Below are 27072 nucleotides of genomic sequence, written 5' to 3' on the forward strand. Positions count from 1 at the left end.
GGCACATGGGTGGTATTGATAGAGTAGATCAGAAGTTGGAACCTTACACTGCTCTTCGTAAGTCTTACGTGTGGTATAAAAAGTTGTCCCTACATTTATTTCATTTGGCAACTTTTAATGCCTTTATTGTATACAAGGATTGTTCACCTGAGTCAAGGATGACATTTGTTAATTTCAGGAGTCGGTGATAGACAGCCTTATTGTGGTGGAACCGGCAAGAGTTCCTAGAGTAGAAGTGGTGGAGGATGTGGCTAGATTGAAAGATCGGCACTTTGCAGATCACATTCCTCCCACTCCCAAAAAAGACTTGCCCACAAAGAAATGTAGAGTATGTGCCCGGAGATTAATCCGGAGGGAGAGCTGGATGTACTGCCCGAATGCCCTTCAAAGCCTGGGCTGTGTGTGCCCAGCTGTTATAGAAGTTACCACACAAAGAAAAACTTCTGGGAAATACCGTGAGCGTAAGCTGTCTGTTTTATATTTTCATATGTTTCACGGTTGGCATCTCTGTCATGTATTTAGTTAGAGCTTTTGTGTTTGTAGTTTTGTGCTTATTTTATAATTAGTTAGTGGCTTCTTTGTTGTTTTATAAACAAACAAAAAAGTGATGGTGGTGTGCGTGGGGTGGCGCTTGGCTGGCGGTGTGCGTGGGGTGGCGCTTGGCTGGCGGTGTGCTTGGGGTGGCGCTTGGCTGGCGGTGTGCTTGGGTTGGCGCTTGGTTGGCGGTGTGCGTGGGGCTTGGCTGGCGGTGTGGGTGGGGTGGCGCTTGGCTGGCGGTGCCAGCCAAACGCCAGTCCACACTCCCATCAGCTGGTGTGATTCTTGTATCAGGCATGTGGGCGTATGTAAGTAATGGGCCCATGAGTGGCGCGGTCTGTCGATGTGAGTGTTGTAATGTGCTGGGCCCGTGGCTGGCGGTGTGAATGGTCTTGTGCGTGTCATGTATGAAAGGTGTGTGAATGGACTGTAAAGCGGTTGGTGCCTTGTCGCGGCTTTACAGCTCACGAGCTGTGAGTCATTGGTTCAGTTTTTTGCCTTTCAGTTATTAACAGTGAATTTCATTTTTGTGAAATCTCTTGTTAATAAAATTTGATCCACTGAACCATCACTCACCCTCGTGCCAAATCCAACCAGTTTGTGTGGTAAAAATGACAAAACCTGCTCCGCTGTAATCAGGCGTTGCAGCACACCTGTGACACGCTAGGTGCCTCGGGTGGGACCCCGATGTGAAGCATGCCACCAACTTGGTTGGTAGGTGAGGGGTCTTTTTCACATAACCTAAGTGCGTTTCTTTTCACAATTTTTGTGTTTGGCACATCAAGGACGTATGTGGACACATCAAAATGATATATTACAAAACTACCTGTGTTTGGGGGGGAGGGGCCACCTATGTTTTTGTTCCTGGGTGCGGCCTTCATCTAGGGAAACCTAACAAACCCAGACATTTTTTAAAACTAGACACCCCAAGGAGTCCGGGGAGGTGTGGCTTGCGTGGCTCCCCCAACATTTTCTTACCCAGACTCCTCTGTAAACCTCAAGATTTGCTTAAAAAAGCATATTTTCCTGGCTTTTCTTAGTAGGATCACCGCTCCAGCACAAAATTCCTACTCCCCAGTTTTCCCCTCAGTCTCCCAAGTAAAATGACACCTCACTTATGTGAGTCCCCAACGCAGAGTCAGTCTAAAGATGTATAAAAGAATATGTCCTTATAAACTCGCTGTGCTATACCCTCTATCTCTACAAGTTTTGGGCCTTATTCTGTTGCAGGCACCTGGCCCACCCACACAAGTGAGGTATCATTTTTATCGGGAGACTTGGGGGAACGCTGGGTGGAAGGAAATTTGTGGCTCCTCTCAGATTCCAGAACTTTCTGTCACCGAAATGAGAGGAAAAAGTGTTTTTTAAGCCAAATTTTGAGGTTTGCAAAGGAATCTGGGTAACAGAACCTGGTCAGAGCCCCACAAGTCACCCCTTCTTGGATTCCCCTAGGTCTCCAGTTTTCAAAAATGCACAGGTTTGGTAGGTTTCCCTAGGTGCCGGCTGAGCTACAAGCCAAAATCCACAGGTAGGCACTGTTTTCTATGAAAAAATGTGATGTGTCCACGTTGTGTTTTGGGCCATTTCCTGTTGCGGATGCTAGGCCTACCCAAACATGTGAGGTATCATTTGTATCGGGAGACTTGGGGGAACGCTGGGTGGAAGGAAATTTGTTGCATCTCTCAGATTCCAGAACTTTCTGTCACCATAATGTGAGGAAAATGTGTTTTTCAGCCAAATTTTGAGGTTTGCAGAGGATTCTGGGTAACAGAACTTGGTCAGAGCCCCACAAGTCACCCCATCTTGGATTCCCCTAGGTCTCTAGTTTTAAAAAATGCACAGGTTTGGTAGGTTTCCCTAGGTGCCGGCTGAGCTAGAGGCAAAAATCTACAGGTAGGCACTTTGCAAAAAACACCTCTGTTTTCTTTCAAAAAATGGGATGTGTCCACGTTGCGTTTTGAAGCATTTCCTGTCGTGGGCGCTAGGCCTACCCACACAAGTGAGGTATCATTTTTATCAGGAGACTTGGGGGAACGCTGGGTGGAAGGAAATTTGTGGCTCCTCTCAGATTCCAGAACTTTCTGTCACCATAATTTGAGGAAAATGTGTTTTTTTAGCCAAATTTTGAGGTTTGCAAAGAATACTGGGTAACAGAATCTGGTCAGAGCCCCACAAGTCACCCCATTTTGGATTCCCCTAGGTATCTAGTTTTCAAAAATGCACAGGTTTGGTAGGTTTCCCCAGGTGCCGGCTGAGCTACAGGCCAAAATCCACAGGTAGGCACTGTTTTCTATGAAAAAATTTGATGTGTTCACGTTGTGTTTTGGACAATTTTCTGTTGCGGATGCTAGGCCTACCCAAACAAGTGAGGTATCATTTGTATCGGGAGACTTGGGGGAACGCTGGGTGGAAGGAAATTTGTGGCTCCTCTCAGATTCCAGAACTTTCTGTCACCATAATGTGAGGAAAATGTGTTTTTTAGCCAAATTTTGAGGTTTGCAGAGGAATCTGGGTAACAGAACTTGGTCAGAGCCCCACAAGTCACCCCATCTTGGATTCCCCAAGGTCTCTAGTTTTAAAAAATGCACAGGTTTTGTAGGTTTCCCTAGGTGCCGGCTGAGCTAGAGGCCAAAATCTACAGGTAGGCACTTTGCAAAAAACACCTCTGTTTTCTTTCAAAAAATGGGATGTGTCCACGTTGCGTTTTGAAGCATTTCCTGTCGCGGGCGCTAGGCCTACCCACACAAGTGAGGTATCATTTTTATCGGGAGACTTGGGGGAACGCTGGGTGGAAGGAAATTTGTGGCTCCTCTCAGATTCCACAACTTTCTATCACCATAATTTGAGGAAAATTTGTTTTTTTTAGCCAAATTTTGAGGTTTGCAGAGGATTCTGGGTAACAGAACTTGGTCAGAGCCCCACAAGTCACCCCATCTTGGATTCCCCTAGGTCTCTAGTTTTCAAAAATGCACAGGTTTGTTAGGTTTCCCTAGGTGCCGGCTGAGCTAGAGGCCAAAATCTACAGGTAGGCACTTTGCAAAAAACACCTCTGTTTTCTTTAAAAAAATGGGATGTGTCCACGTTGCGTTTTGAAGCATTTCCTGTCGCGGGCGCTAGGCCTACGCACACAAGTGAGGTATCATTTTTATCGGGAGACTTGGGGGAACGCTGGGTGGAAGGAAATTTATGGCTCCTCTTAGATTCCAGAACTTTCTGTCACCATAATTTGAGGAAAATGTGTTTTTTTAGCCAAATTTTGAGGTTTGCAGAGGATTCTGCGTAACAGAACTTGGTCAGAGCCCCACAAGTCACCCCATCTTGGATTCCCCTAGGTCTCTAGTTTTAAAAAATGCACAGGTTTGGTAGGTTTCCCTAGGTGCCGGCTGAGCTAGAGGCCAAAATCTAACAGGTAGGCACTTTGCAAAAAACACCTCTGTTTTCTGTCAAAAAATGGGATGTGTCCATGTTGTGCTTTGGGGCATTTTCTGTCGTGGGCGCTAGGCCTACCCACACAAGTGAGGTATCATTTTTATCGGAAGACTTGGCGGAATGCTGGGTGGAAGGACATTTGTGGCTCCTCTCAGATTCCAGAACTTTCTGTCACCATAATGTGAGGAAAATGTGTTTTTTTAGCCAAATTGTGAGGTTTGCAAAGGATTCTGGGTAACAGAATCTGGTCAGAGCCCCACAAGTCACCCCATCTTGGATTCCCGTAGGTCTCTAGTTTTCAAAAATGCACAGGTTTGGTAGGTTTCCCTAGGTGCCGGCTGAGCTACAGGCCAAAATCCACAGGTAGACACTGTTTTCTATGAAAAAATGTGATGTGTCCACGTTGTGTTTTGGGCCATTTCCTGTTGCGGATGCTAGGCCTACCCAAACAAGTGAGGTATCATTTGTATCGGGAGACTTGGGGGAACGCTGGGTGGAAGGAAATTTGTGGCTCCTCTCAGATTCCAGAACTTTCTGTCACCATAATGTGAGGAAAATGTGTTTTTTAGCCAAATTTTGAGGTTTGCAGAGGAATCTGGGTAACAGAACTTGGTCAGAGCCCCACAAGTCACCCCATCTTGGATTCCCCAAGGTCTCTAGTTTTAAAAAATGCACAGGTTTTGTAGGTTTCCCTAGGTGCCGGCTGAGCTAGAGGCCAAAATCTACAGGTAGGCACTTTGCAAAAAACACCTCTGTTTTCTTTCAAAAAATGGGATGTGTCCACGTTGCGTTTTGAAGCATTTCCTGTCGCGGGCGCTAGGCCTACCCACACAAGTGAGGTATCATTTTTATCGGGAGACTTGGGGGAACGCTGGGTGGAAGGAAATTTGTGGCTCCTCTCAGATTCCACAACTTTCTATCACCATAATTTGAGGAAAATTTGTTTTTTTAGCCAAATTTTGAGGTTTGCAGAGGATTCTGGGTAACAGAACTTGGTCAGAGCCCCACAAGTCACCCCATCTTGGATTCCCCTAGGTCTCTAGTTTTCAAAAATGCACAGGTTTGTTAGGTTTCCCTAGGTGCCGGCTGAGCTAGAGGCCAAAATCTACAGGTAGGCACTTTGCAAAAAACACCTCTGTTTTCTTTAAAAAAATGGGATGTGTCCACGTTGCGTTTTGAAGCATTTCCTGTCGCGGGCGCTAGGCCTACGCACACAAGTGAGGTATCATTTTTATCGGGAGACTTGGGGGAACGCTGGGTGGAAGGAAATTTATGGCTCCTCTTAGATTCCAGAACTTTCTGTCACCATAATTTGAGGAAAATGTGTTTTTTTAGCCAAATTTTGAGGTTTGCAGAGGATTCTGCGTAACAGAACTTGGTCAGAGCCCCACAAGTCACCCCATCTTGGATTCCCCTAGGTCTCTAGTTTTAAAAAATGCACAGGTTTGGTAGGTTTCCCTAGGTGCCGGCTGAGCTAGAGGCCAAAATCTAACAGGTAGGCACTTTGCAAAAAACACCTCTGTTTTCTGTCAAAAAATGGGATGTGTCCATGTTGTGCTTTGGGGCATTTTCTGTCGTGGGCGCTAGGCCTACCCACACAAGTGAGGTATCATTTTTATCGGAAGACTTGGCGGAATGCTGGGTGGAAGGACATTTGTGGCTCCTCTAAGATTCCAGAACTTTCTGTCACCATAATGTGAGGAAAATGTGTTTTTTTAGCCAAATTGTGAGGTTTGCAAAGGATTCTGGGTAACAGAATCTGGTCAGAGCCCCACAAGTCACCCCATCTTGGATTCCCGTAGGTCTCTAGTTTTCAAAAATGCACAGGTTTGGTAGGTTTCCCTAGGTGCCGGCTGAGCTACAGGCCAAAATCCACAGGTAGGCACTGTTTTCTATGAAAAAATGTGATGTGTCCACGTTGTGTTTTGGGCCATTTCCTGTTGCGGATGCTAGGCCTACCCAAACAAGTGAAGTATCATTTGTATCGGGAGACTTGGGGGAACGCTGGGTGGAAGGAAATTTGTGGCTCCTCTCAGATTCCAGAACTTTCTGTCACCATAATGTGAGGAAAATGTGTTTTTTAGCCAAATTTTGAGGTTTGCAGAGGATTCTGGGTAACAGAACTTGGTCAGAGCCCCACAAGTCTCCCCATCTTGGATTCCCCTAGGTCTCTAGTTTTAAAAAATGCACAGGTTTTGTACGTTTCCCTAGGTGCCGGCTGAGCTAGAGGCCAAAATCTACAGGTAGGCACTTTGCAAAAAACACCTCTGTTTTCTTTCAAAAAATGGGATGTGTCCATGTTGTGCTTTGGGGCATTTTCTGTCGTGGGCGCTAGGCCTACCCACACAAGTGAGGTATCATTTTTATCGGGAGACTTGGGGGAACGCTGGGTGGAAGGAAATTTGTGGCTCCTCTCAGATTCCAGAACTTTCTGTCACCATAATTTGAGGAAAATGTGTTTTTTTAGCCAAATTTTCAGGTTTGCAGAGGATTCTGGGTAACAGAACTTGGTCAGAGCCCCACAAGTCACCCCATCTTGGATTCCCCTAGGTCTCTAGTTTTCAAAAATGCACAGGTTTGGTAGGTTTGCCTAGGTGCCGGCAGAGCTAGAGGCCAAAATCTAACAGGTAAGCACTTTGAAAAAAACACCTCTGTTTTCTGTCAATAAATGGGATGTGTCCACGTTGTGCTTTGGGCATTTCCTGTCGCGGGCGCTAGCCCTGACCCACACAAGTGAGGTATCATTTTTATCGGGAGACTTGGGGGAATGCTGGGTGGAAGGAAATTTGTGGCTCCTCTCAGATTCCAGAACTGTCTGTCACCATAATGTGAGGAAAATGTGTTTTTTTAATCCAAATTTTGAGGTTTGCAAAGGATTCTGGGTAACAGAACCTGGCCAGAGCCCCACAAGTCACCCCATCTTGGATTCCCCTAGGTCTCTAGTTTTTAAAAATGCACAGGTTTGTTAGGTTTCCCTAGTTGCCGGCTGAGCTAGAGGCCAAAATGTACAGGTAGGCACTTTGCAAAAAACAGCTCTGTTTTCTGTCAAAAAATGGGATGTGTCCATATTGTGCTTTGCGGCAATTTCTGTCGTGGGCACTAGGCCTACCCACACAAGTGAGGTATCATTTTTATCGGGAGACTTGGGGGAACGCTGGGTAGAAGGAAATTTGTGGCTCCTCTCAGACTCCAGAAGTTTCTGTCACCATAATGTGAGGAAAATGTGTTTTTTTAATCCAAATTTTGAGGTTTGCAAAGGATTCTGGGTAACAGAATCTGGTCAGAGCCCCACAAGTCACCCCATCTTGGATTCCCCTAGGTCTCTAGTTTTAAAAAATGCACAGGTTTGGTAGGTTTCCCTAGGTGCCGGCTGAGCTAGAGGCCAAAATCTAACAGGTAGGCACTTTGCAAAAAACACCTCTGTTTTCTGTCAAAAAATGGGATGTGTCCATGTTGTGCTTTGGGGCATTTTCTGTCGTGGGCGCTAGGCCTACCCACACAAGTGAGGTATCATTTTTATCGGAAGACTTGGCGGAATGCTGGGTGGAAGGACATTTGTGGCTCCTCTAAGATTCCAGAACTTTCTGTCACCATAATGTGAGGAAAATGTGTTTTTTTAGCCAAATTGTGAGGTTTGCAAAGGATTCTGGGTAACAGAATCTGGTCTTAGCCCCACAAGTCACCCCATCTTGGATTCCCGTAGGTCTCTAGTTTTCAAAAATGCACAGGTTTGGTAGGTTTCCCTAGGTGCCGGCTGAGCTACAGGCCAAAATCCACAGGTAGGCACTGTTTTCTATGAAAAAATGTGATGTGTCCACGTTGTGTTTTGGGCCATTTCCTGTTGCGGATGCTAGGCCTACCCAAACAAGTGAAGTATCATTTGTATCGGGAGACTTGGGGGAACGCTGGGTGGAAGGAAATTTGTGGCTCCTCTCAGATTCCAGAACTTTCTGTCACCATAATGTGAGGAAAATGTGTTTTTTAGCCAAATTTTGAGGTTTGCAGAGGATTCTGGGTAACAGAACTTGGTCAGAGCCCCACAAGTCTCCCCATCTTGGATTCCCCTAGGTCTCTAGTTTTAAAAAATGCACAGGTTTTGTATGTTTCCCTAGGTGCCGGCTGAGCTAGAGGCCAAAATCTACAGGTAGGCACTTTGCAAAAAACACCTCTGTTTTCTTTCAAAAAATGGGATGTGTCCATGTTGTGCTTTGGGGCATTTTCTGTCGTGGGCGCTAGGCCTACCCACACAAGTGAGGTATCATTTTTATCGGGAGACTTGGGGGAACGCTGGGTGGAAGGAAATTTGTGGCTCCTCTCAGATTCCAGAACTTTCTGTCACCATAATTTGAGGAAAATGTGTTTTTTTAGCCAAATTTTCAGGTTTGCAGAGGATTCTGGGTAACAGAACTTGGTAAGAGCCCCACAAGTCACCCCATCTTGGATTCCCCTAGGTCTCTAGTTTTCAAAAATGCACAGGTTTGGTAGGTTTGCCTAGGTGCCGGCAGAGCTAGAGGCCAAAATCTAACAGGTAGGCACTTTGAAAAAAACACCTCTGTTTTCTGTCAAAAAATGGGATGTGTCCACGTTGTGCTTTGGGGCATTTCCTGTCGCGGGCGCTAGCCCTGACCCACACAAGTGAGGTATCATTTTTATCGGGAGACTTGGGGGAATGCTGGGTGGAAGGAAATTTGTGGCTCCTCTCAGATTCCAGAACTGTCTGTCACCATAATGTGAGGAAAATTTGTTTTTTTAATCCAAATTTTGAGGTTTGCAAAGGATTCTGGGTAACAGAACCTGGCCAGAGCCCCACAAGTCACCCCATCTTGGATTCCCCTAGGTCTCTAGTTTTTAAAAATGCACAGGTTTGTTAGGTTTCCCTAGTTGCCGGCTGAGCTAGAGGCCAAAATGTACAGGTAGGCACTTTGCAAAAAACAGCTCTGTTTTCTGTCAAAAAATGGGATGTGTCCATATTGTGCTTTGCGGCAATTTCTGTCGTGGGCGCTAGGCCTACCCACACAAGTGAGGTATCATTTTTATCGGGAGACTTGGGGGAACGCTGGGTAGAAGGAAATTTGTGGCTCCTCTCAGACTCCAGAAGTTTCTGTCACCATAATGTGAGGAAAATGTGTTTTTTTTAATCCAAATTTTGAGGTTTGCAAAGGATTCTGGGTAACAGAATCTGGTCAGAGCCCCACAAGTCACCCCATCTTGGATTCCCCTAGGTCTCTAGTTTTCAAAAATGCACAGGTTTGGTAGGTTTCCCTAGGTGCCGGCTGAGCTACAGGCCAAAATCCACAGGTAGGCACTGTTTTCTATGAAAAAATGTGATGTGTCCACGTTGTGTTTTGGGCCATTTCCTGTTGCGGATGCTAGGCCTACCCAAACAAGTGAGGTATCATTTGTATCGGGAGACTTGGGGGAACGCTGGGTGGAATGAAATTTGTGGCTCCTCTCAGATTCCAGAACTTTCTGTCACCATAATTTGAGGAAAATGTTTTTTTTTAGCCAAATTTTGAGGTTTGCAGAGGATTCTGGGTAACAGAACTTGGTCAGAGCCCCACAAGTCACCCCATCTTGGATTCCCCTGGTCTCTAGTTTTAAATAATGCACAGGTTTGGTAGGTTTCCCTAGGTGCCAGCTGAGCTAGAGGCCAAAATCTACAGGTAGGCACTTTGCAAAAAACACCTCTGTTTTCTTTCAAAAAATGGGATGTGTCCACGTTGCGTTTTGAAGCATTTCCTGTCGCGGGCGCTAGGCCTACCCACACAAGTGAGGTATCATTTTTATCGGGAGACTTGGGGGAACGCTGGGTGGAAGGAAATTTATGGCTCCTCTTAGATTCCAGAACTTTCTGTCACCATAATTTGAGGAAAATGAGTTTTTTTAGCCAAATTTTGAGGTTTGCAGAGGATTCTGGGTAACAGAACTTGGTCAGAGCCCCACAAGTCACCCCATCTTGGATTCCCCTAGGTCTCTAGTTTTCAAAAATGCACAGGTTTGGTAGGTTTCCCTAGGTGCCGGCTGAGCTAGAGGCCAAAATCTAACAGGTAGGCACTTTGCAAAAAACACCTCTGTTTTCTGTCAAAAAATGGGATGTGTCCATGTTGTGCTTTGGGGCATTTTCTGTCGTGGGCGCTAGGCCTACCCACACAAGTGAGGTATCATTTTTATCGGAAGACTTGTCGGAATGCTGGGTGGAAGGACATTTGTGGCTCCTCTAAGATTCCAGAACTTTCTGTCACCATAATGTGAGGAAAATGTGTTTTTTTAGCCAAATTGTGAGGTTTGCAAAGGATTCTGGGTAACAGAATCTGGTCAGAGCCCCACAAGTCACCCCATCTTGGATTCCCCTAGGTCTCTAGTTTTCAAAAATGCACAGGTTTGGTAGGTTTCCCTAGGTGCCGGCTGAGCTACAGGCCAAAATCCACAGGTAGGCACTGTTTTCTGTGAAAAAATGTGATGTGTCCACGTTGTGTTTTGGGCCATTTCCTGTTGCGGATGCTAGGCCTACCCAAACAAGTGAGGTATCATTTGTATCGGGAGACTTGGGGGAACGCTGGGTGGAAGGAAATTTATGGCTCCTCTTAGATTCCAGAACTTTCTGTCACCATAATTTGAGGAAAATGTGTTTTTTTAGCCAAATTTTGAGGTTTGCAGAGGATTCTGGGTAACAGAACTTGGTCAGAGCCCCACAAGTCACCCCATCTTGGATTCCCCTAGGTCTCTAGTTTTCAAAAATGCACAGGTTTTGTAGGTTTTCCTAGGTGCCGGCTGAGCTAGAGGCCAAAATCTACAGGTAGGCACTTTGCAAAAAACACCTCTGTTTTCTTTCAAAAAATGGGATGTGTCCACGTTGCGTTTTGAAGCATTTCCTGTCGCGGGCGCTAGGCCTACCCACACAAGTGAGGTATCATTTTTATCGGGAGACTTGGGGGAACGCTGGGTGGAAGGAAATTTGTGGCTCCTCTCAGATTCCAGAACTTTCTGTCACCATAATTTGAGGAAGATGTGTTTTTTTAGCCAAATTTTGAGGTTTGCAGAGGATTCTGGGTAACAGAACTTGGTCAGAGCCCCACAAGTCACCTCATCTTGGATTCCCCTAGGTCTCTAGTTTTAAAAAATGCACAGGTTTGGTAGGTTTCCCTAGGTGCCAGCAGAGCTAGAGGCCAAAATCTAACAGGTAGGCACTTTGCAAAAAACACCTCTGTTTTCTGTCAAAAAATGGGATGTGTCCACGTTGTGCTTTGGGGCATTTCCTGTCGCGGGCGCTAGCCCTGACCCACACAAGTGAGGTATCATTTTTATCGGGAGACTTGGGGGAATGCTGGGTGGAAGGAAATTTGTGGCTCCTCTCAGATTCCAGAACTGTCTGTCACCATAATGTGAGGAAAATGTGTTTTTTTAATCCAAATTTTGAGGTTTGCAAAGTATTCTGGGTAACAGAACCTGGCCAGAGCCCCACAAGTCACCCCATCTTGGATTCCCCTAGGTCTCTAGTTTTTAAAAATGCACAGGTTTGATAGGTTTCCCTAGTTGCCAGCTGAGCTAGAGGCCAAAATCTACAGGTAGGCACTTTGCAAAAAACACCTCTGTTTTCTTTCAAAAAATGGGATGTGTCCACGTTGCGTTTTGAAGCATTTCCTGTCGCGGGCGCTAGGCCTACCCACACAAGTGAGGTATCATTTTTATCGGGAGACTTGGGGGAACGCTGGGTGGAAGGAAATTTGTGGCTCCTCTCAGATTCCAGAACTTTCTGTCACCATAATGTGAGGAAAATTTGTTTTTTAGCCATATTTTGAGGTTTTCAGAGGATTCTGGGTAACAGAACTTAGTCAGAGCCCCACAAGTCACCCCATCATGGATTCCCCTAGGTCTCTAGTTTTCAAAAATGCACAGGTTTTGTAGGTTTCCCTAGGTGCCGGCTGAGCTAGAGGCCAAAATCTACAGGTAGGCACTTTGCAAAAAACACCTCTGTTTTCTTTCAAAAAATGGGATGTGTCCACGTTGCGTTTTGAAGCATTTCCTGTCGCGGGCGCTAGGCCTACGCACACAAGTGAGGTATCATTTTTATCGGGAGACTTGGGGGAACGCTGGGTGGAAGGAAATTTATGGCTCCTCTTAGATTCCAGAACTTTCTGTCACCATAATTTGAGGAAAATGTGTTTTTTTAGCCAAATTTTGAGGTTTGCAGAGGATTCTGGGTAACAGAACTTGGTCAGAGCCCCACAAGTCACCCCATCTTGGATTCCCCTAGGTCTCTAGTTTTCAAAAATGCACAGGTTTGGTAGGTTTCCCTAGGTGCCGGCTGAGCTAGAGGCCAAAATCTAACAGGTAGGCACTTTGCAAAAAACACCTCTGTTTTCTGTCAAAAAATGGGATGTGTCCATGTTGTGCTTTGGGGCATTTTCTGTCGTGGGCGCTAGGCCTACCCACACAAGTGAGGTATCATTTTTATCGGAAGACTTGTCGGAATGCTGGGTGGAAGGACATTTGTGGCTCCTCTAAGATTCCAGAACTTTCTGTCACCATAATGTGAGGAAAATGTGTTTTTTTAGCCAAATTGTGAGGTTTGCAAAGGATTCTGGGTAACAGAATCTGGTCAGAGCCCCACAAGTCACCCCATCTTGGATTCCCCTAGGTCTCTAGTTTTCAAAAATGCACAGGTTTGGTAGGTTTCCCTAGGTGCCGGCTGAGCTACAGGCCAAAATCCACAGGTAGGCACTGTTTTCTGTGAAAAAATGTGATGTGTCCACGTTGTGTTTTGGGCCATTTCCTGTTGCGGATGCTAGGCCTACCCAAACAAGTGAGGTATCATTTGTATCGGGAGACTTGGGGGAACGCTGGGTGGAAGGAAATTTATGGCTCCTCTTAGATTCCAGAACTTTCTGTCACCATAATTTGAGGAAAATGTGTTTTTTTAGCCAAATTTTGAGGTTTGCAGAGGATTCTGGGTAACAGAACTTGGTCAGAGCCCCACAAGTCACCCCATCTTGGATTCCCCTAGGTCTCTAGTTTTCAAAAATGCACAGGTTTTGTAGGTTTTCCTAGGTGCCGGCTGAGCTAGAGGCCAAAATCTACAGGTAGGCACTTTGCAAAAAACACCTCTGTTTTCTTTCAAAAAATGGGATGTGTCCACGTTGCGTTTTGAAGCATTTCCTGTCGCGGGCGCTAGGCCTACCCACACAAGTGAGGTATCATTTTTATCGGGAGACTTGGGGGAACGCTGGGTGGAAGGAAATTTGTGGCTCCTCTCAGATTCCAGAACTTTCTGTCACCATAATTTGAGGAAGATGTGTTTTTTTAGCCAAAGTTTGAGGTTTGCAGAGGATTCTGGGTAACAGAACTTGGTCAGAGCCCCACAAGTCACGCCATCTTGGATTCCCCTAGGTCTCTAGTTTTCAAAAATGCACAGGTTTGGTAGGTTTCCCTAGGTGCCGGCTGAGCTACAGGCCAAAATCCACAGGTAGGCACTGTTTTCTGTGAAAAAATGTGATGTGTCCACGTTGTGTTTTGGGCCATTTCCTGTTGCGGATGCTAGGCCTACCCAAACAAGTGAGGTATCATTTGTATCGGGAGACTTGGGGGAACGCTGGGTGGAAGGAAATTTGTGGCTCCTCTCAGATTCCAGAACTGTCTGTCACCATAATGTGAGGAAAATGTGTTTTTTTGATCCAAATTTTGAGGTTTGCAAAGGATTCTGGGTAACAGAACCTGGCCAGAGCCCCACAATTCACCCCATCTTGGATTCCCCTAGGTCTCTAGTTTTTAAAAATGCACAGGTTTGGTAGGTTTCCCTAGGTGAAGCTGAGATAGAGGCCAAAATCTACATTCAGGCACTTTGCAAAAAGCAGCTCTGTTTTCTGTCAAAAAATGGGATGTGGCCACGTTGTGCTTTGGGGCATTTCCTGTCGCGGGCGCTAGGCCTACCCACACAAGTGAGGTATCATTTTTATCAGGATACATGGGGGAACACTGGGTGGAAGGAAATTTGTGCCTCCTCTCAGATTCCAAAACTTTCTGCCACAGAAATGTGAGGAACATGTGTTTTTTTCAGCCAAATTTTGAGATTTGCAAAGGATTCTGGGTAACAGAACCTGGTCAGAGCCCCACAAGCCACCCCATCTTGGATTCCCCACGGTCTCTAGTTTTCAAAAATGCACAGGTTTGGTAGGTTTACCTGGGTGCCGGCTGAGCTAGAGGCCAAAATCTACAGATAGGCACTTTGCAAAAAACACCTCTGTTTTCTTTCAAAAAATGGGATGTGTCCACGTTGCGTTTTGGGGCATTTCCTGTCGCGGGCGCTAGGCCTACCCTCACAAGTGAGGTATCATTTTTATCGGGAGACTTGGGGGAACACTGGGTGGAAGGAAATTTGTGGCTCCTCTCAGATTCCAGAACTTTCTGTCACCATAATTTGAGGAAAATTTGTTTTTTTAGCCAAATTTTGAGGTTTGCAAAGGATTCTGGGTAACAGAACCTGGTCAGAGCCCCACAAGTCACCCCATCTTTGATTCCCCTAGGTCTCTAGTTTTAAAAAATGCACAGGTTTGGTAGGTTTCCCTAGGTGCCGGCTGAGCTACAGGCCAAAATCCACAGGTAGGCACTGTTTTCTATGAAAAAATGTGATGTGTCCACGTTGTGTTTTGGGCCATTTCCTGTTGCGGATGCTAGGCCTACCCAAACAAGTGAGGTATCATTTGTATCGGGAGACTTGGGGGAACGCTGGGTGGAAGGAAATTTGTGGCTCCTCTCAGATTCCAGAACTTTCTGTCACCATAATGTGAGGAAAATGTGTTTTTTTAGCCAAATTTTGAGGTTTGCAAAGGATACTGGGTAACAGAATCTAGTCAGAGTCCCACAAGTCACCCCATCTTGGATTCCCCTAGGTCTCTAGTTTTTAAAAATGCACAGGTTTGTTAGGTTTCCCTAGTTGCCGGCTGAGCTAGAGGCCAAAATGTACAGGTAGGCACTTTGCAAAAAACAGCTCTGTTTTCTGTCAAAAAATGGGATGTGTCCATGTTGTGCTTTGGGGCAATTTCTGTCGTGGGCGCTAGGCCTACCCACACAAGTGAGGTATCATTTTTATCGGGAGACTTGGGGGAACTCTGGGTAGAAGGAAATTTGTGGCTCCTCTCAGACTCCAGAACTTTCTGTCACCATAATGTGAGGAAAATGTGTTTTTTTAGCCAAATTTTGAGGTTTGCAAAGGATTCTGGGTAACAGAACCTGGTCAGACCCCACAAGTCACCCCATCTTGGATTCCCCTAGGTCTCTAGTTTTCAAAAATGCACAGGTTTGGTAGGTTTCCCTAGGTGCCGGCTGAGCTACAGGCCAAAATCCACAGGTAGGCACTGTTTTCTATGAAAAAATGTGATGTGTCCACGTTGTGTTTTGGGCCATTTCCTGTTGCGGATGCTAGGCCTACCCAAACAAGTGAGGTATCATTTGTATTCGGAGACTTGGGGGAACGCTGGGTGGAAGGAAATTTGTGGCTCGTCTCAGATTCCAGAACTTTCTGTCACCATAATTTGAGGAAAATGTGTTTTTTTTAGCCAAATTTTGAGGTTTGCAGAGGATTCTGGGTAACAGAACTTGGTCAGAGCCCCACAAGTCACCCCATCTTGGATTCCCCTAGGTCTCTAGTTTTCAAAAATGCACAGGTTTTGTAGGTTTCCCTAGGTGCCGGCTGAGCTAGAGGCCAAAATCTACAGGAAGGCACTTTGCAAAAACAGCTCTGTTTTCTGTCAAAAAATGGGATGTGTCCATGTTGTGCTTTGGGGCAATTTCTGTCGTGGGCGCTAGGCCTACCCACACAAGTGAGGTATCATTTTTATCGGGAGACTTGGGGGAACGCTGGGTAGAAGGAAATTTGTGGCTCCTCTCAGACTCCAGAACTTTCTGTCACCATAATGTGAGGAAAATGTGTTTTTTTTTGCCAAATTTTGAGGTTTGCAAAGGATTCTGGGTAACAGAATCTAGTCAGAGTCCCACAAGTCACCCCATCTTGGATTCCCCTAGGTCTCTAGTTTTAAAAAATGCACAGGTTTGGTAGGTTTCCCTAGGTGCCGGCTGAGCTAGAGGCCAAAATCTAACAGGTACGCACTTTGCATAAAACACCTCTGTTTTCTGTCCAAAAATGGGATGTGTCCACGTTGTGCTTTGGGGCATTTCGTGTCGCGGGCGCTAGCCCTGACCCACACAAGTGAGGTATAATTTTTATCGGGAGACTTGGGGGAACGCTGGGTGGAAGGAAATTTGTGGCTCCTCTCAGATTCCAGAACTGTCTGTCACCATAATGTGAGGAAAATGTGTTTTTTTAATCCAAATTTTGAGGTTTGCAAAGGATTCTGGGTAACAGAACCTGGCCAGAGCCCCACAAGTCACCCCATCTTGGATTCCCCTAGGTCTCTAGTTTTAAAAAATGCACAGGTTTGTTAGGTTTCCCTAGTTGCCGGCTGAGCTAGAGGCCAAAATGTACAGGTAGGCACTTTGCAAAAAACAGCTCTGTTTTCTGTCAAAAAATGGGATGTGTCCATGTTGTGCTTTGGGGCAATTTCTGTCGTGGGCGCTAGGCCTACCCACACAAGTGAGGTATCATTTTTATCGGGAGACTTGGGGGAACGCTGGGTAGAAGGAAATTTGTGGCTCCTCTCAGACTCCAGAACTTTCTGTCACCATAATGTGAGGAAAATGTGTTTTTTTAGCCAAATTTTGAGGTTTGCAAAGGATTCTGGGTAACAGAATCTAGTCAGAGTCCCACAAGTCACCCCATCTTGGATTCCCCTAGGTCTCTAGTTTTAAAAAATGCACAGGTTTGGTAGGTTTCCCTAGGTGAAGCTGAGCTAGAGGCCAAAATCTACAGGTAGGCACGTTGCAAAAAACAGCTCTGTTTTCTGTCAAAAAATGGGATGTGTCCACATTGTGATTTGGGGGATATCCTGTCGTGGGCGCTAGCCCTACCCACACAAGTGAGGTATCATTTTTATCGGGAGACTTGGGGGAACGGTGGGTGGAAGGAAATTTGTGGCTCCTCTCAGATTCCAGAACTGTCTGTCACCATAATGCGAGGAAAATGTGTTTTTTTAATCCAAATTTTGAGGTTTGCAAAGGATTCTGGGTAACAGAACCTGGCCAGAGCCCCACAAGTCACCCCATCTTGGATTCCCCTAGGTCTCTAGTTTTTAAAAATGCACAGGTTTGGTAGGTTTCCCTAGGTGAAGCTGAGCTAGAGGCCAAAATCTATAGGTAGGCAGTTTGCAAAAAACAGCACTGTTTTCTGTCAAAAAATGGGATGTGTCCATGTTGTGCTTTGGGGCAATTTCTGTCGTGGGCCCTAGGCCTACCCACACAAGTGAGGTATAATTTTTATCGGGAGACTTGGGGGAACGCTCGGTAGAAGGAAATTTGTGGCTCCTCTCAGATTCCAGAACTTTCTGTCACCATAATGTGAGGAAAATGTGGTTTTTTTAGCCAAATTTTGAGGTTTGCAAACGATTCTGGGTAACAGAATCTGGTCAGAGCCCCACAAGTCACCCCATTTTGGATTTCCCTGGGTCGCTAGTTTAAACAAATGCACAGGTTTGGTAGGTTTCCCTAGGTGAAGCTGAGCTAGAGGCCAAAATCTACAGGTAGGCACGTTGCAAAAAACAGCTCTGTTTTCTGTCAAAAAATGGGTTGTGTCCACGTTGTGCTTTGGGGCAATTTCTGTTGTGGCGCTAGGCCTACCCACACAAGTGAGGTATCATTTTTATCAGGAGACATGGGGGAACACTGGGTGGAAGGAAATTTGTGCCTCCTCTCAGATTCCAAAACTTTCTGCCACAGAAATGTGAGGAACATGTGTTTTTTTTAGCCAAATTTTGAGGTTTGCAAAGGATTCTGGGTAACAGAACCTGGTCAGAGCCCCACAAGCCACCCCATCTTGGATTCCCCTCGGTCTCTAGTTTTCAGAAATGCACAGGTTTGGTAGGTTTACCTGGGTGCCGGCTGAGCTAGAGGCAAAAATCTACAGATAGGCACTTTGCAAAAAACACCTCTGTTTTCTTTCAAAAAATGGGATGTGTCCATGTTGCGTTTTGAAGCATTTCCTGTCGCGGGCGCTAGGCCTACGCACACAAGTGAGGTATCATTTTTATCGGGAGACTTGGGGGAACGCTGGGTGGAAGGAAATTTATGGCTCCTCTTAGATTCCAGAACTTTCTGTCACCATAATTTGAGGAAAATTTGTTTTTTTAGCCAAATTTTGAGGTTTGCAGAGGATTCTGGGTAACAGAACTTGGTCAGAGCCCCACAAGTCACCCCATCTTGGATTCCCCTAGGTCTCTAGTTTTCAAAAATGCACAGGTGTGGTAGGTTTCCCTAGGTGCCGGCTGAGCTAGAGGCCAAAATCTAACAGGTAGGCACTTTGCAAAAAACACCTCTGTTTTCTGTCAAAAAATGGGATGTGTCCATGTTGTGCTTTGGGGCATTTTCTGTCGTGGGCGCTAGGCCTACCCACACAAGTGAGGTATCATTTTTATCGGAAGGCTTGGCGGAATGCTGGGTGGAAGGTCATTTGTGGCTCCTCTAAGATTCCAGAACTTTCTGTCACCATAATGTGAGGAAAATGTGTTTTTTTAGCCAAATTGTGAGGTTTGCAAAGGATTCTGGGTAACAGAATCTGGTCAGAGCCCCACAAGTCACCCCATCTTGGATTCCCCTAGGTCTCTAGTTTTCAAAAATGCACAGGTTTGGTAGGTTTCCCTAGGTGCCGGCTGAGCTACAGGCCAAAATCCACAGGTAGGCACTGTTTTCTATGAAAAAATGTGATGTGTCCACGTTGTGTTTTGGGCCATTTCCTGTTGCGGATGCTAGGCCTACCCAAACAAGTGAGGTATCATTTGTATCGGGAGACTTGGGGGAACGCTGGGTGGAAGGAAATTTATGGCTCCTCTTAGATTCCAGAACTTTCTGTCACCATAATTTGAGGAACATGTGTTTTTTTTAGCCAAATTTTGAGGTTTGCAGAGGATTCTGGGTAACAGAATCTGGTCAGAGCCCCACAAGTCACCCCATTTTGGATTCCCCTATGTCGCTAGTTTAAACAAATGCACAGGTTTGGTAGGTTTCCCTAGGTGAAGCTGAGCTAGAGGCCAAAATCTACAGGTAGGCACGTTGCAAAAAACAGCTCTGTTTTCTGTCAAAAAATGGGATGTGGCCACGTTGTGCTTTGGGGCATTTCCTGTCGCGGGCGCTAGGCCTACCCACACAAGTGAGGTATCATTTTTATCAGGATACATGGGGGAACACTGGGTGGAAGGAAATTTGTGCCTCCTCTCAGATTCCAAAACTTTCTGCTACAGAAATGTGAGGAACATGTGTTTTTTTTAGCCAAATTTTGAGGTTTGCAAAGGATTCTGGGTAACAGAACCTGGTCAGAGCCCCACAAGCCACCCCATCTTGGATTCCCCTCGGTCTCTAGTTTTAAAAAAATGCACAGGTTTGGTAGGTTTACCTGGGTGCCGACTGAGCTAGAGGCCAAAATCTACAGATAGGCACTTTGCAAAAAACACCTCTGTTTTCTTTCAAAAAATGGGATGTGTCCACGTTGCGTTTTGGGGCATTTCCTGTCGCGGGCGCTAGGCCTACCCTCACAAGTGAGGTATCATTTTTATCGGGAGACTTGGGGGAACACTGGGTGGAAGGAAATTTGTGGCTCCTCTCAGATTCCAGAACTTTCTGTCACCATAATTTGAGGAAAATGTGTTTTTTTAGCCAAATTTTGAGGTTTGCAAAGGATTCTGGGTAACAGAACCTGGTCAGAGCCCCACAAGTCACCCCATCTTGGATTCCCCTAGGTCTCTAGTTTTCAAAAATGCACAGGTTTGGTAGGTTTCCCTAGGTGTCGGCTGAGCTACAGGCCAAAATCCACAGGTAGGCACTGTTTTCTATGAAAAAATGTGATGTGTCCACGTTGTGTTTTTGGCCATTTCCTGTTGCGGATGCTAGGCCTACCCAAACAAGTGAGGTATCATTTGTATCGTGAGACTTGGGGGAACGCTGGGTGGAAGGAAATTTGTGGCTCCTCTCAGATTCCAGAACTTTCTGTCACCATAATTTGAGGAAAATGTGTTTTTTTAGCCAAATTTTGAGGTTTGCAGAGGATTCTGGGTAACAGAACTTGGTCAGAGCCCCACAAGTCACCCCATCTTGGATTCCCCTAGGTCTCTAGTTTTCCAAAATGCACAGGTTTTGTAGGTTTCCCTAGGTGCCGGCTGAGCTAGAGGCCAAAATCTACAGGTAGGCACTTTGCAAAAAACAGCTCTGTTTTCTGTCAAAAAATGGGATGTGTCCATGTTGTGCTTTGGGGCAATTTCTGTCGTCGGCGCTAGGCCTACCCACACAAGTGAGGTATCATTTTTATCGGGAGACTTGGGGGAACGCTGGGTAGAAGGAAATTTGTGGCTCCTCTCAGACTCCAGAACTTTCTGTCACCATAATGTGAGGAAAATGTGTTTTTTTAGCCAAATTTTGAGGTTTGCAAAGGATTCTGGGTAACAGAATCTAGTCAGGGTCCCACAAGTCACCCCATCTTGGATTCCCCTAGGTCTCTAGTTTTAAAAAATGCACAGGTTTGGTAGGTTTCCCTAGGTGAAGCTGAGCTAGAGGCCAAAATCTACAGGTAGGCACGTTGCAAAAAACAGCTCTGTTTTCTGTCAAAAAATGGGATGTGTCCACATTGTGCTTTGGGGGATATCCTGTCGTGGGCGCTAGCCCTACCCACACAAGTGAGGTATCATTTTTATCGGGAGACTTGGGGGAACGCTGGGTGGAAGGAAATTTGTGGCTCCTCTCAGATTCCAGAACTGTCTGTCACCATAATGTGAGGAAAATTTGTTTTTTTAATCCAAATTTTGAGGTTTGCAAAGGATTCTGGGTAACAGAACCTGGTCAGAGCCCCACAAGTCACGCCATCTTGGATTCCCCTAGGTCTCTAGTTTTCAAAAATGCACAGGTTTGGTAGGTTTCCCTAGGTGCCGGCTGAGCTACAGGCCAAAATCCACAGGTAGGCACTGTTTTCTATGAAAAAATGTGATGTGTCCACGTTGTGTTTTGGGCCATTTCCTGTTGCGGATGCTAGGCCTACCCAAACAAGTGAGGTATCATTTGTATCGGGAGACTTGGGGGAACGCTGGGTGGAAGGAAATTCGTGGCTCCTCTCAGATTCCAGAACTTTCTGTCACCATAATTTGAGGAAAATGTGTTTTTTTAGCCAAAGTTTGAGGTTTGCAGAGGATTCTGGGTAACAGAACTTGGTCAGAGCCCTACAAGTCACCCCATCTTGGATTCCCCTAGGTCTCTAGTTTTCAAAAATGCACAGGTTTTGTAGGTTTCCCTAGGTGCCGGCTGAGCTAGAGGCCAAAATCTACAGGTAGGCACTTTGCAAAAAACAGCTCTGTTTTCTGTCAAAAAATGGGATGTGTCCATGTTGTGCTTTGGGGCAATTTCTGTCGTGGGCGCTAGGCCTACCCACACAAGTGAGGTATCATTTTTATTGGGAGACTTGGGGGAACGCTGGGTAGAAGGAAATTTGTGGCTCCTCTCAGACTCCAGAACTTTCTGTCACCATAATGTGAGGAAAATGTGTTTTTTGTAGCCAAATTTTGAGGTTTGCAAAGGATTCTGGGTAACAGAATCTGGTCAGAGCCCCACAAGTCACCCCATCTTGGATTCCCCTACGTCTCTAGTTTTAAAAAATGCACAGGTTTGGTAGGTTTCCCTAGGTGCCGGCTGAGCTAGAGGCCAAAATCTAACAGGTAGGCACTTTGCAAAAAACACCTCTGCTTTCTGTCCAAAAATGGGATGTGTCCACGTTGTGCTTTGGGGGATTTCGTGTCGCGGGCGCTAGCCCTGACCCACACAAGTGAGGTATCATTTTTATCGGGAGACTTGGGGGAACGCTGGGTGGAAGGAAATTTGTGGCTCCTCTCAGACTCCAGAACTGTCTGTCACCATAATGTGAGGAAAATGTGTTTTTTTAATCCAAATTTTGAGGTTTGCAAAGGATTCTGGGTAACAGAACCTGGCCAGAGCCCCACAAGTCACCCCATCTTGGATTCCCCTAGGTCTCTAGTTTTTAAAAATGCACAGGTTTGTTAGGTTTCCCTAGTTGCTGGCTGAGCTAGAGGCCAAAATGTACAGGTAGGCACTTTGTAAAAAACAGCTCTGTTTTCTGTCAAAAAATGGGATGTGTCCATGTTGTGCTTTGGGGCAATTTCTGTCGTGGGCGCTAGGCCTACCCACACAAGTGAGGTATCATTTTTATCGGGAGACTTGGGGGAACGCTGGGTAGAAGGAAATTTGTGGCTCCTCTCAGACTCCAGAACTTTCTGTCACCATAATGTGAGGAAAATGTGTTTTTTTAGCCAAATTTTGAGGTTTGCAAAGGATTCTGGGTAACAGAATCTAGTCAGAGTCCCACAAGTCACCCCATGTTGGATTCCCCTATGTCTCTAGTTTTAAAAAATGCACAGGTTTGGTAGGTTTCCCTAGGTGAAGCTGAGCTAGAGGCCAAAATCTACAGGTAGGCACGTTGCAAAAAACAGCTCTGTTTTCTGTCAAAAAATGGGATGTGTCCACATTGTGATTTGGGGGATATCCTGTCGTGGGCGCTAGCCCTACCCACACAAGTGAGGTATCATTTTTATCGGGAGACTTGGGGGAACGGTGGGTGGAAGGAAATTTGTGGCTCCTCTCAGATTCCAGAACTGTCTGTCACCATAATGCGAGGAAAATGTGTTTTTTTAATCCAAATTTTGAGGTTTGCAAAGGATTCTGGGTAACAGAACCTGGCCAGAGCCCCACAAGTCACCCCATCTTGGATGCCCCTAGGTCTCTAGTTTTTAAAAATGCACAGGTTTGGTAGGTTTCCCTAGGTGAAGCTGAGCTAGAGGCCAAAATCTATAGGTAGGCAGTTTGCAAAAAACAGCACTGTTTTCTGTCAAAAAATGGGATGTGTCCATGTTGTGCTTTGGGGCAATTTCTGTCGTGGGCCCTAGGCCTACCCACACAAGTGAGGTATCATTTTTATCGGGAGACTTGGGGGAACGCTCGGTAGAAGGAAATTTGTGGCTCCTCTCAGATTCCAGAACTTTCTGTCACCATAATGTGAGGAAAATGTGTTTTTTTTAGCCAAATTTTGAGGTTTGCAAAGGATTCTGGGTAACAGAATCTGGTCAGAGCCCCACAAGTCACCCCATTTTGGATTCCCCTAGGTCGCTAGTTTAAACAAATGCACAGGTTTGGTAGGTTTCCCTAGGTGAAGCTGAGCTAGAGGCCAAAATCTACAGGTAGGCACGTTGCAAAAAACAGCTCTGTTTTCTGTCAAAAAATGGGTTGTGTCCACGTTGTGCTTTGGGGCAATTTCTGTCGTGGCGCTAGGCCTACCCACACAAGTGAGGTATCATTTTTATCAGGAGACATGGGGGAACACTGGGTGGAAGGAAATTTGTGCCTCCTCTCAGATTCCAAAACTTTCTGCCACAGAAATGTGAGGAACATGTGTTTTTTTTAGCCAAATTTTGAGGTTTGCAAAGGATTCTGGGTAACAGAACCTGGTCAGAGCCCCACAAGCCACCCCATCTTGGATTCCCCTCGGTCTCTAGTTTTCAGAAATGCACAGGTTTGGTAGGTTTACCTGGGTGCCGGCTGAGCTAGAGGCCAAAATCTACAGATAGGCACTTTGCAAAAAACACCTCTGTTTTCTTTCAAAAAATGGGATGTGTCCACGTTGCGTTTTGAAGCATTTCCTGTCGCGGGCGCTAGGCCTACGCACACAAGTGAGGTATCATTTTTATCGGGAGACTTGGGGGGAACGCTGGGTGGAAGGAAATTTATGGCTCCTCTTAGATTCCAGAACTTTCTGTCACCATAATTTGAGGAAAATTTGTTTTTTTAGCCAAATTTTGAGGTTTGCAGAGGATTCTGGGTAACAGAACTTGGCCAGAGCCCCACAAGTCACCCCATCTTGGATTCCCCTAGGTCTCTAGTTTTCACAAATGCACAGGTGTGGTAGGTTTCCCTAGGTGCCGGCTGAGCTAGAGGCCAAAATCTAACAGGTAGGCACTTTGCAAAAAACACCTCTGTTTTCTGTCAAAAAATGGGATGTGTCCATGTTGTGCTTTGGGGCATTTTCTGTCGTGGGCGCTAGGCCTACCCACACAAGTGAGGTAATCATTTTTATCGGAAGGCTTGGCGGAATGCTGGGTGGAATGACATTTGTGGCTCCTCTAAGATTCCAGAACTTTCTGTCACCATAATGTGAGGAAAATGTGTTTTTTTAGCCAAATTGTGAGGTTTGCAAAGGATTCTGGGTAACAGAATCTGGTCAGAGCCCCACAAGTCACCCCATCTTGGATTCCCCTAGGTCTCTAGTTTTCAAAAATGCACAGGTTTGGTAGGTTTCCCTAGGTGCCGGCTGAGCTACAGGCCAAAATCCACAGGTAGGCACTGTTTTCTATGAAAAAATGTGATGTGTCCACGTTGTGTTTTGGGCCATTTCCTGTTGCGGATGCTAGGCCTACCCAAACAAGTGAGGTATCATTTGTATCGGGAGACTTGGGGGAACGCTGGGTGGAAGGAAATTTATGGCTCCTCTTAGATTCCAGAACTTTCTGTCACCATAATTTGAGGAACATGTGTTTTTTTTAGCCAAATTTTGAGGTTTGCAGAGGATTCTGGGTAACAGAATCTGGTCAGAGCCCCACAAGTCACCCCATTTTGGATTCCCCTAGGTCGCTAGTTTAAACAAATGCACAGGTTTGGTAGGTTTCCCTAGGTGAAGCTGAGCTAGAGGCCAAAATCTACAGGTAGGCACGTTGCAAAAAACAGCTCTGTTTTCTGTCAAAAAATGGGATGTGGCCACGTTGTGCTTTGGGGCATTTCCTGTCGCGGGCGCTAGGCCTACCCACACAAGTGAGGTATCATTTTTATCAGGATACATGGGGGAACACTGGGTGGAAGGAAATTTGTGCCTCCTCTCAGATTCCAAAACTTTCTGCCACAGAAATGTGAGGAACATGTGTTTTTTTTAGCCAAATTTTGAGGTTTGCAAAGGATTCTGGGTAAGAGAACCTGGTCAGAGCCCCACAAGCCACCCCATCTTGGATTCCCCTCGGTGTCTAGTTTTCAAAAATGCACAGGTTTGGTAGGTTTACCTGGGTGCCGGCTGAGCTAGAGGCCAAAATCTACAGATAGGCACTTTGCAAAAAACACCTCTGTTTTCTTTCAAAAAATGGGATGTGTCCACGTTGCGTTTTGGGGCATTTCCTGTCGCGGGCGCTAGGCCTACCCTCACAAGTGAGGTATCATTTTTATCGGGAGACTTGGGGGAACACTGGGTGGAAGGAAATTTGTGGCTCCTCTCAGATTCCAGAACTTTCTGTCACCATAATTTGAGGAAAATGTGTTTTTTTAGCCAAATTTTGAGGTTTGCAAAGGATTCTGGGTAACAGAACCTGGTCAGAGCCCCACAAGTCACCCCATCTTGGATTCCCCTAGGTCTCTAGTTTTCAAAAATGCACAGGTTTGGTAGGTTTCCCTAGGTGCCGGCTGAGCTACAGGCCAAAATCCACAGGTAGGCACTGTTTTCTATGAAAAAATGTGATGTGTCCACGTTGTGTTTTTGGCCATTTCCTGTTGCGGATGCTAGGCCTACCCAAACAAGTGAGGTATCATTTGTATCGGGAGACTTGGGGGAACGCTGGGTGGAAGGAAATTTGTGGCTCCTCAGATTCCAGAACTTTCTGTCACCATAATTTGAGGAAAATGTGTTTTTTTAGCCAAATTTTGAGGTTTGCAGAGGATTCTGAGTAACAGAACTTGGTCAGAGCCCCACAAGTCACCCCATCTTGGATTCCCCTAGGTCTCTAGTTTTCAAAAATGCACAGGTTTTGTACGTTTCCCTAGGTGCCGGCTGAGCTAGAGGCCAAAATCTACAGGTAAGCACTTTGCAAAAAACAGCTCTGTTTTCTGTCAAAAAATGGGATGTGTCCATGTTGTGCTTTGGGGCAATTTCTGTCGTGGGCGCTAGGCCTACCCACACAAGTGAGGTATCATTTTTATCGGGAGACTTGGGGGAACGCTGGGTAGAAGGAAATTTGTGGCTCCTCTCAGACTCCAGAACTTTCTGTCACCATAATGTGAGGAAAATGTGTTTTTTTAGCCAAATTTTGAGGTTTGCAAAGGATTCTGGGTAACAGAATCTAGTCAGAGTCCCACAAGTCACCCCATCTTGGATTCCCCTAGGTCTCTAGTTTAAAAAAATGCACAGGTTTGGTAGGTTTCCCTAGGTGCCGGCTGAGCTAGAGGCCAAAATCTAACAGGTAGGCACTTTGCAAAAAACACCTGTTTTCTGTCCAAAAATGGGATGTGTCCACGTTGTGCTTTGGGGCATTTCGTGTCGCGGGCGCTAGCCCTGACCCACACAAGTGAGGTATCATTTTTATCGGGAGACTTGGGGGAACGCTGGGTGGAAGGAAATTTGTGGCTCCTCTCAGATTCCAGAACTGTCTGTCACCATAATGTGAGGAAAATGTGTTTTTTTAATCCAAATTTTGAGGTTTGCAAAGGATTCTGGGTAACAGAACCTGGCCAGAGTCCCACAAGTCACCCCATCTTGGATTCCCCTAGGTCTCTAGTTTTTAAAAATGCACAGGTTTGTTAGGTTTCCCTAGTTGCCGGCTGAGCTAGAGGCCAAAATGTACAGGTAGGCACGTTGCAAAAAACAGCTCTGTTTTCTGTCAAAAAATGGGATGTGGCCACGTTGTGCTTTGGGGCATTTCCTGTCGCGGGCGCTAGGCCTACCCACACAAGTGAGGTATCATTTTTATCAGGATACATGGGGGAACACTGGGTGGAAGGAAATTTGTGCCTCCTCTCAGATTCCAAAACTTTCTGCCACAGAAATGTGAGGAACATGTGTTTTTTTTAGCCAAATTTTGAGGTTTGCAAAGGATTCTGGGTAACAGAACCTGGTCAGAGCCCCACAAGCCACCCCATCTTGGATTCCCCTCGGTGTCTAGTTTTCAAAAATGCACAGGTTTGGTAGGTTTACCTGGGTGCCGGCTG

The sequence above is a fragment of the Pleurodeles waltl genome, chromosome 8 (assembly GCF_031143425.1).
Source record: "Pleurodeles waltl isolate 20211129_DDA chromosome 8, aPleWal1.hap1.20221129, whole genome shotgun sequence".
Lineage (NCBI taxonomy): Eukaryota > Metazoa > Chordata > Amphibia > Caudata > Salamandridae > Pleurodeles > Pleurodeles waltl.